The sequence below is a fragment of the Cimex lectularius genome, unplaced genomic scaffold, assembly GCF_000648675.2.
Source record: "Cimex lectularius strain Harlan isolate CLEC.00 unplaced genomic scaffold, Clec_2.1 scaffold47, whole genome shotgun sequence".
In the NCBI taxonomy this organism is placed as follows: Eukaryota; Metazoa; Arthropoda; class Insecta; order Hemiptera; family Cimicidae; genus Cimex; species Cimex lectularius.
Genome location: NW_019392686.1, coordinates 1,714,158 through 1,722,305, shown reverse-complemented (window position 1 = coordinate 1,722,305; position 8,148 = coordinate 1,714,158). Strand labels below are relative to the sequence as shown.

At 34.0% G+C, this 8,148-nt stretch overlaps 2 long non-coding RNA genes across 9 annotated transcripts; both read left to right on the top strand.

Moving 5' to 3' along the window:
* Positions 1 to 258: 258 nt before the first annotated feature.
* Positions 259 to 4,249, top strand: LOC106661216. Its single transcript, XR_001339644.2, has 3 exons — positions 259 to 536; positions 637 to 776; positions 4,057 to 4,249. It is a non-coding gene; the product is annotated as an uncharacterized LOC106661216 (long non-coding RNA).
* A 763-nt stretch (positions 4,250 to 5,012) lies between these two features.
* On the top strand, positions 5,013 to 7,851 carry LOC106661217. 8 transcript variants are annotated; one of them, XR_001339650.2, is made up of 8 exons: positions 5,013 to 5,247; positions 5,383 to 5,475; positions 5,551 to 5,735; positions 5,952 to 6,108; positions 6,893 to 7,113; positions 7,185 to 7,212; positions 7,287 to 7,442; positions 7,513 to 7,851. It is a non-coding gene; the product is annotated as an uncharacterized LOC106661217 (long non-coding RNA). The 8 variants fall into 8 exon arrangements; XR_002910019.1 differs by having other exon boundaries at positions 5,893 to 6,108; positions 7,042 to 7,113; XR_001339647.2 differs by having other exon boundaries at positions 5,893 to 6,108.
* Positions 7,852 to 8,148: the final 297 nt, after the last annotated feature.

Sequence of the window (8,148 nt, the reverse complement as noted above, 5' to 3'; positions counted from 1 at the left end):
GACAAATATAATTGTACATTATATTATATTTTCAATGGTTGGTCTGTGCGTTTTCCTCTTATTGGATGGTGCTAAGGGTTGGTGAAATACTAAAAAGCAAAAAGCATGACAAAACCAAAAGCTGATAATCATTGGTTAGTAGTATATTTAATAGCTTTATAGAAATTTTAATTAAAGTAAAAATTACATGTTAGCGAATGTACGAAAAGAAATTGACCCATTTAACCAATGAATGTACTTATGAAAAAAAAAAAAATGTTTCCATAGAAACTTTTCCAGTCTCAAGGATAAATTAAAAAAACCCCAAAATGTACACTTGTTAAAACAAATGGTATTTCACTGAGAAATACTTCGGCATCTGTTTTCATTCCGTTGTGCTCCTTTAGAATAATAATGGTTGAAAAATCGCCAGCTCAAACACTATTCGTATTAGTTGCATCGCTGGTGACGGGTGTGATGGCATTCGCTTTGCGCTTTACTCAACTGGAAACAAGAGGGGAAAAGGACGATGTCCAGGAAAAATATCAGGAATGGAGGTCTGTATCGTGATAACGTATGACAAAATCACCTCTGGTTCAAATATCAAAAACTCTTTTTTATATACTTAAAGCTCATCACACTTTTTTTTTCTCACAGGGATGCCCTCAGCTTCTATGGCTCTTTATTTCGCTAAGCTACTACACTCTGTTGCTATGCGTAAATGATACAATGATGACTGAGCAGACTAAATTAAACAGACACGGGATAATGAAAAACAATTGGTGCTTTGTTCTAAGGTAAAATTCATAAAAATCAATTACAGTTTTCTTTAATTACAAATAAACTATCTACAACTATTTTTAGCACTTGAGTGACATTAGATGCCATATACCCAAATTCGTTTAATTTTAATTGTTTTTTAAAGATCTTTAAAATTTCTTGAGCTTCTTATTTCATTGTGAGCTTTGATACATAGAATAATTTCACCTTATGTAAAGTCATTTCATTAAATGTTAAAATGTGTGATTTTCCCTGATAATCTTGACCTATCTTTACCCTCTGGTTTTGTCTGTTGGACACAATTCAGCAAAAATTACATACAGTTTGAGGAAGTTCACTGAGCATTGTAAAATGAGTCAGTTACAAATATAGAAATAATAACATGTAATAGTATAAAGGAGGCTGTTTGTCACCTCTTTTATGACTAATTACAGTAAACAGCTTAATAGAACTTCTGAATAATTCAGGCTTCTACAGTCAATTATTTTCAGATGATGGTACCACAATGCTCACAGGTAGGGATCCCCAGACTCTTTCACTACTGATGGAAAACGCCATGGGATTACTTTATGGGTGGTGTAGTGACAAAGGTTTATCAATTAAACCTGCTAAACTAGAATTGATAATGTTTAGCAGGAGAAGAACATTAGGTAATTTTAAAAACCGTAAATGTCAGGGCATAGAATTAAAGTTAGTGGATTCAATCAAATTCCTTGACACATGACAGGAAACTTGATTGGAAAGGTCATATTAATAACATATACAGGAAAGGCACTATATCAATGGTACAATGTAGGAGAATTATCGGTAAAACATGGGGCATCAAACCATGGGTTGCCAAATGGCTATATACTGCAATTATTCTACCTAGATTCTTTTTCGCAGCTTTAGTGTGGTGGAAAGGTCTAGAATGTAAAGGGAATAAATAATAAATTAAGGTCATTTCAAAGACTAGGTTGTTTGATGATGACAGGAGCATTTTCAACTACACCCACCCTAGCATTTGAAATCATAACCAATATCACACCACTTCACATTGAGGTTAAGGTCAGAGCACTAATCAGCTGCTACAGATTAATTAGCGAGGGCAGCTGGAATCATAAGTGCAATAACATAGGTCACTCTAAAATCTCTTAACTATTGAGTAAGGTTAACGGTCAATTATTAAGCATTAGTGATAAAAATATTAAAATCCCTTCAAAAAGCACTTTCAGGTCACCCCTTGTGATTATGATTATAGTCTGGATGATGACCATCGTAACATAGACTGCTACACAGATGGTTCACTTATCAAAGGTAGAGGGAGTGGTGCAGGAATCTTGCAAAATTAGGAATCAGCATCTCCTCCCCTCTTGGCAATAACACCTCCTTTTCAGGCGGAAATCTGGGCCATCAATGTGTGTTGTAGAACACTTATGGAAAATAAAATTATGGGAAAAGATATTAAAATCTTTTCTGACAGTCAGGCTAGTCTTAGGGCATTGCAAAAAGATTTGTCAACCTCACGACTGGTGGAGGAAACTATAGATCTTATCAATAGGATCTCTTTCAGGTTTGAGAGCAAGGAAACCCTTATTTGGATACCAGCACATAAAGGACACCATGGCAATGAAAAGGCAGATGGCCTAGCCAAAGAAGGTTCTAATACTGCGTTTGTCGGGCCACGACCGGTATTACCTCACTCTATGAGCACAGCGAAAGAGAGTATCAATAACTGGGGCATGAAACAATTCCTTAGGGAGTGGAATTTATCCCCCGAACACGGGCAATCGAAAGAGTTTGTTAAGGCGATCAAACCAGCTGAATCGAAATGGCTATTCTCTATCTCAAGGAAGGGAATTAGGAGGCTGATAGGTATTCTGACGGGCCACTGCCCACTGAGAAGACACCTCTTCGTAATGGGTATCCTACCAGATCCCTTTTGCCGCTTCTGCGAAATAAAAGAAGAAACGGCAAAGCACTACCTCGCAGAATGTGATAGGTATGCTAGGTCTAGATTTGAAATCTTTGAAGGAGAAGACATCACCAGATCACTCCCCGAGATTAAATGGTCCAAAATCTTGGGGTTTGTGAACAAGTCCAAGAGGTTTATGCAGGATACGTGAGCCGACCAAGTCCCGGACCTTTTAGGGATGGGGTACGAGTCTACCCAGGCTTTTAACCCCTTGGGTCGTCGTCGCCCACCATGCATAATATATATAAAATATAATAGTGTGTCAAGAGTATGACCGAACAGTGTCCCCCTTGAGAGTCTGAAAAAAAAGAAGGGATCGTGCTACCCGTTTGAGGTTGTCAGCCTCTGCTGGGTCCCAGGACACATAGTTGTAGAAGGCAACGAGAAAGCGGACACCGCTGACAGTACCAGAACCCTTCTGTGGCCTAGGAACCCACACTATTAACGAGTATCTTAGACAGAAGGACAAAAAGAAAATCAAGGAATAATGGAATTCACTCATTGGACGCAGGCAATCCAAGAATCTCCTAACAAATTTTGGAAGAAAAAAAATTACAGAATGTGTCAAGGGAAGCAGGAATAAACTGCGAATCCTAATAGGATTCCTACCAGGACACTGCAAGTTAAACGGACACTTAAAGAAGATTGGAATAATCCAAAATGGCACATGCAGATTCTGCAAAGAGGCAGAAGAGACACAAACATATCTACTAACAAACTGCGGAGCTACACTGGCCCACAGGAGGAAATGTTTTGGAATGTATAATGTGACCGTAGAAGAGCTTCAACCATTGAAACTGAATCTATTAATCAAGTTTCTTGGTGAAATAGGACTCACCGATGTGCTTTAGGCAGAGCACGGGGGATACAAAAGCTCTTAAAGGGCGCAGTACACTATACCCTGAAATTATTTCTACATCTACATCTACCCGTTTTGGGGCAAAACCCCCTTGTAAAAAAAGGCTCCGTGAGTCACTTGGTTGAGCAGTGCCAAGCCTTGGTCCCTTATAGGGAGCGAGTAGACATTGTATACAATACAAAAACAGTCTTTGGGCCTGAAATTAGGTTGTTGGGTCCTTCGTTCCGATTTTCAAGGGAAAAGGGAGTAGCCCATTCTGTAATATGGGTGTGCGTTTGTATGAATAAGTATGTGAAGTAAGTGTGAGGGCCGAGTTTGGGGGGGTGGAGTTTGAGTACCTCATTGGCCCTCACAGTGCATTGGAGGCTGATATGACTCCATTGTCAGTAGCCTCCATTGAAAAAAGACAATAATTAAAATAACCAAATAAAACTTAAATATGTAATAATTTATTTAACTTTAATAATAATTTTTATGTTTACAGGAAGAGAAGCAAGGAGTAAAACGAAAATGTCCATTAAAAACAATTTGTACAAAGGATTTTAAATATTCGGAAACTATTGCGAATTTTTTCTTTCGATACTTCTGCTGCAATTCAGCATAGAGGCGTAAAATATCAAGTGGCAAACTCAGAACAGAAACAAATTTTTATAATAAACTTAATTCATAACAGTGTACTAGTTGACAATTTGCGTTTTAAATAGGTTAAACTTCTTTTTTTAGGTCGTATGCAAAAAAAGTTGTTAAATTAAAAAATTCACAAGCAGGCTGTCAAATATATAATTAAAAAAACAGTGTACTGAAAATATGTAAAGTTAAAGTTACGGAAGTTGAAAAATTCCAGGATATTGTGTTGTTTTGTTTCTTTTTGGAAAGATTGATCCAAGTTACAGATTTGCCCTAAATTAAAGCAGGTGTACCACAAGGTTATATCATAGGCCCCGTACTGCATTTGCTATACATAATTGACATACCACATATGGAAAACATAACCATCAAAACCATGAATCAGGTGAAAAATGGCAGTCACCATCTATGACTGTACAGGCTTGGAAGAACAAAATAAATCACCACAAATTGGTATATGTTAACTTCACAAATAGAAAATTAGTACACAAACCCATTTTCCTTAGTAATATAGTACGATCCCAAAATTCTGTAAAATATTTAGGCTGACACTAGTTAAAATATTAAATTGGAAAGAACTTGATTTCAAATACCATCATCATTATTGATTGATATATATTAATTTCGATTTTTTGGGTTTTTTATGAAAAATACGTAAATAAAATGTGCTTATGAGCCTTTTACATCGAAAAAGACAATAACAATTTTTTTTTTTGCTTTTTTCTTGAAAAATACGTAAAAAATGTGCCTACGAGTCTTTTACATTGAAAAAGACAAATTTTATTTTGATTTTTTTTTGCGTTNATTAAAATGGTTGATAAGTCGTTTTTTCTTAAAGTGGCTGGACTAATTGGGGGCACTGGTCTGCTTGCATATTCAGGCTATAGGTTATATAAATACATTCAGTGGCGTAGAGAACTTGCTGAGTTCCGCTTGAGACAGAAATTAGATGAGGAGCGTGGGATCGATCGTACATGGAGTGAGGAAGTAGAGTTTTTAGTAGCACAAGGTCATGACCGCAAAAACATTCATAGTCATATGGCATAATGTAAGAAAAACAATCATTTACAATTATTTAATTTCTATAGCCTATTTATTATATAATATATACTGATGATTGTCTACCTTGCATCTTTTAACATAGGTATTACATGACAACATAGATCAAATAATATATTTTCAGGTATTCATTCAATTCAGGGGGGGACAATAAAAATGAAGGGCATAATTGCAGGGTTTTAGCATAGTCTAGAAGTGGAAGTAGAACATAGAAATTGTAAGTAATGTTATAATTATGCTTTTCATTTAACATGTGAACCGTGCTTCTGTTTATAACAGCAATTGTTTTCAGGTAGATAGAGTTTGTAGAATCCATAGCCCAACTCGGCACAATCGATTCCACTCGACTCATCTAAATTCTGCCTTTTTCTTCAATCAGCAAGTTGTCACGTCTCTGAATGTTCCTTTCTGTAATCTATGGCACAGGAGCAATCAGGTTTGGTCCCTCCAGTTAGTCCTAAAAGTAGAAGAAGAGGAGTGAGTAAGGTTTTTTTTAATTTGTAACAGTTTTTATCAATCTTAGTTTTGCAAATATAATAATGTTTTTGTTTCAGTTTTAATTCTTTGTCTCAGTGCTATTTCATTTTGCTTGTATATTCATTTGATTTCTAATTATATTACAATTTGTTTGTAGGTTACGTTTTCTGATCCCAATAGGGGGTCAGAAAAAAATAAATAAATAAAAAAAATAAGACCTGAAAAGAAATTGAATGGTTTCATTCACACTGTATGTGAAAACTATGCCCAAAAGTTCAAGAAAGGAAGAAACTAGGAACAAAGGGCTGGTGATGAGCTTAGTTTTCTTGTCATCATCATATTAATTTAAAAAGAATTGAAATTGAACAATCATGTAAGTTGAAGAGAAACTGCAAATCACAAAAATGTTGTAAGCATTTTTTTAATAAGCCTTTCTTTTTGAAAAATGCTAAGTGATTCTGGTTCTTTTGTATTAAATTGATTGATAGTTCAAACAAAATTACTTTCACTTTTTGATCTGTACAAATCGAATGAGTCATCAAAGAAACTAAATGATTGAAAATGGAAAATCAATAAATTATTGTCATTAGGTAGCAAGTTAAAAAATTTAAATTGTAAGCCAGTTTTTGTAAGTTAGACATTTTGAAAATCTTTAGTTTTTAACTAATCTGACCATTAAGAATTCTACAGCAATGTTCTGAAATTTTGGCATAAGAATGCTTATTTCTATTCAACATTAAGTACAAATATAAAAGGAAAATGTGTGTGATAGCTGGCAATGCTTTGCCAAGAGCTACGGTTTAGGGGAGGCGACGTGGTCATCACTGTAAGTATACAGGTCCCGGTTCAAATCCAGCGGCCCAGCATTCTAACCCAACATACTTTTTTAAAAAAATTTGAAACCTCAAGGGCTCTCTGCTATTGCGACACATCCTAAAAATAATTAAAAAAATAGTTTGTTTTTTAGCATTACAGCATTTTTCGAAATGACTCAATTTTTTTCAGCTTAGTTTTCTCAATAAAATAAACTATTTATTTTATTCCCTATTCTTTGAACATTTTACAGCTCTTTCAAAATTATGTAAATAATTGAAATAATAATTTCAAAATTAGACTTTGTTAATCATGTTCATGCTGATAATTGATACTGATCCTAGGGTATGGAGATGGCAAGCAAATTATGACATTATTACATCTACCAGAATTTCTACATCATGAAGATTTGTTAATACTTGTGGCCAACTTAATCAATTATACATTTAAATTCATGATATTCTTCATATTTCATTCATGATTTTGATTCTAGGATGGTGATTTGGATGTCATTTTACAAAATTAACAATACCATTTTCTGCCTATTACCAAAAAATAGCAAAAAGTAATTATGTTCAGTTATACATAATGAATAAATACAAATAAATATTAATAATAAATTCATGATTTAATCAGTTTTCAGTATATTTAGAACTGCTGAATTGTAAGTAATCATTTCACAATTACACTCAATAAATCATATCCTTTTGCATGTGTGATAAATGATTTTGCTTCTAGGACATGGAGCTGGCAGATGGCAGACAGATTACAGCAAAATTAAATGTACATTCTGGTATTAACCAATGCAAATAGTATATTTATAAAAATTATAACATGCAAGTGTAAAAACATTTTAGAACAATTTCATAATTGGATTTATATATAACAATTTTGGTATTATTCTCAATAGTCCTAATTCTTAATCAATTTATTTTCCATATTTGTTCACTTATTCTTTTTCTAGGATATGGACTTGGCCGATAGATCAGCTCACCATTTCCTGCTGTCCCAAAAAAATCACATATTAATGAAAATTTACACTAATACTATGTCATTATGGAGAAGAAAATTTTAAAAGTCAATATAATTTATTATTTTCAATGTTGTTTTTCATTTATGATGTCTACATTAATACAGAAAACACCAAATTGTCAATTAATCAGTTTGCTCTTTGAATATAATAATTTAATTTTCAATTAATTAAGGTTTTGGCAGAGATAAAAAGGTTAGTGTTGGCGGGATTCGAACCCACGACCTTCGGCTCAGTACACCGCTGCTCTACCACTTGAGAGTTCAAATCCCGCTTCTGACAATGAGTTTTTTATCTCCAACAAAACCTTAATCAATTGAAAAGAATTTAATTGGTCAAGCAGACCATGAAACCTAATAAATGTAATAATTTAAGTTGAAATACACTTTAAATTGTATGTTAAGTTGGTTTGATTCTTCTTGTCCTTTAAACTTTTATTCATTATTAATACAATATCCTTTTTTCCAGAAATAAAGTTTTTCTATTAATTAACTGCCATGAAATAAAACCCCCCATCAAGCCTTTACAGAAATGCCTTCATAATGAAGATTATTGACCTTTTTTCTCAGT